The sequence below is a fragment of the Vombatus ursinus genome, unplaced genomic scaffold (assembly GCF_900497805.2).
Source record: "Vombatus ursinus unplaced genomic scaffold, bare-nosed wombat genome assembly UNPS02014171.1, whole genome shotgun sequence".
Taxonomy (NCBI): domain Eukaryota; kingdom Metazoa; phylum Chordata; class Mammalia; order Diprotodontia; family Vombatidae; genus Vombatus; species Vombatus ursinus.
Window position 1 is genome coordinate 5,318,748 of NW_020953949.1, and position 1,640 is coordinate 5,320,387.

At 35.1% G+C, this 1,640-nt stretch overlaps 1 pseudogene; it reads left to right on the plus strand.

Moving 5' to 3' along the window:
• LOC114041278 lies at positions 1-1,404 on the plus strand (annotated as a pseudogene).
• Positions 1,405-1,640: the final 236 nt, after the last annotated feature.

A 1,640-nucleotide genomic window follows, 5' to 3' on the forward strand; every position in this document is an offset into this window, starting at 1 on the left:
GGCAGAGAGAATGATGGTGTCTCCTCTACTTTGCCTTCCAGCCTCAGCAGCTTTCTAGAGCACTAGTGCACTGATCACCAGGTCACCCTCTCCTGCAGTCTTGCCATGTCATTTTACAAACAGTCTTGTCAGCTTCTGCCAGTGTGTATTCCTCTTTTATATTGTGACCTTGGCAAAGTTGCCAGAGATACTTTCAACTAAGAATTTGGTTTCTAGTTGCTGAAACTGGATGTGAAAACAAAGTTCTGTAATGGAGTGGAATTATCATCTTCTATTTTATCTAGTACAGACACTAGTAAAGTTAGTGGGACCAAAGTTACAGTTAATTAGAGACCAAATATAAATGGTGTGAGCATGGTCTTTCACTGGAAAAAAAAATGGAACATTGATTACTCTGGGAACTTAAATTGCAATTAAAGATTAGATTTGCCAAGATTTGAAGCTGACATTTGACAATACATTTTCACCAAACAGTTATGAAAAGTGGTAAAAATAAATCTGCTCATAAATGGAAATATATAAATCTTGACTGTAATATTGACTTTGATTTTGCTGGACCTACAATTCACAGTTCATCTGATTTTGGTTACAAAGGCCAGCTTGCTGGTTACTAGATGACTTTAGTGGAATGACTGCAAAGGATTACAGGACTAGAACCTTCCAGATGCACACTGTTGTCAATGATGGAACAGAATTTGGAAGTTCAGTTTGTTAGAAAGTATGTGATGATCTTGATACTTCTGTAAAACTAGCATGGACATCAGATACCACCTGCATCCATTTTGATATTGCAGTTAATACCAGTTGTATTCCACAGCTTCTATTTCTGCAAAAGTCACTGCTCTAGTTTAATTGGTGTGAGCCACACTCAGACCCTGAGGCCCAGTATGAGACTTATGCTATCTGCCTTGGTAGATGGAAAGAGCATTTATGCTGGAGGTCACAAACTTGGGCTTGCCTTGGAGTTGGAAGCTTAGTACATCTGAAGGAACTTTTAAGGAAAGGATATCAGAAGATTTGTCCATAATATATATTTCCAGTGTGACTTGCTGACTCTTTTTTTCCCAAGAGAGATGATTTAATTAAGAGTTGAGCCAAATAAAAGCTGTATTTTATAGACAGGTACTTGTTGGTTGGTTTCTAGTTAAATTGATTATCTAGTTACCAGTGCTGCGGTGGTGCAATTACTTATACGTTATTTAAATGTATTTTACTGTTAAATTGCTACCCACTTACAATGAAATAGACCTTTTTGAAAACTGCAATTGTGTGCATGCTTGTTTTTGTTTCTTTTAATATTTGATATTGCCATTTGATGAGCTGAATCTGTGGACATTTTGAGATAAGATACAAAAATTTTGTTAATTCACTTTCATTAGAGATACTTTTGGTATTCTAGAACACTACAATTTATGAATAAAACATGTATAGTTGTGCCTCCAAGTATTTTCAGAGTTAAAGCTTTTATAATTAGAATAAAATGAATTAATTTACAAGCATTCCCTTTGGTCTCCTTATCTAAATCATAATTTATTTTCCACAAGCTCTTCATTCATATCTGGGTTTAAAATCTCAGGCTTAAAAAAAAAATAAAACATGAGGACATATAAGAAAGAGGAAACAACTTAGAAAGTGGACAA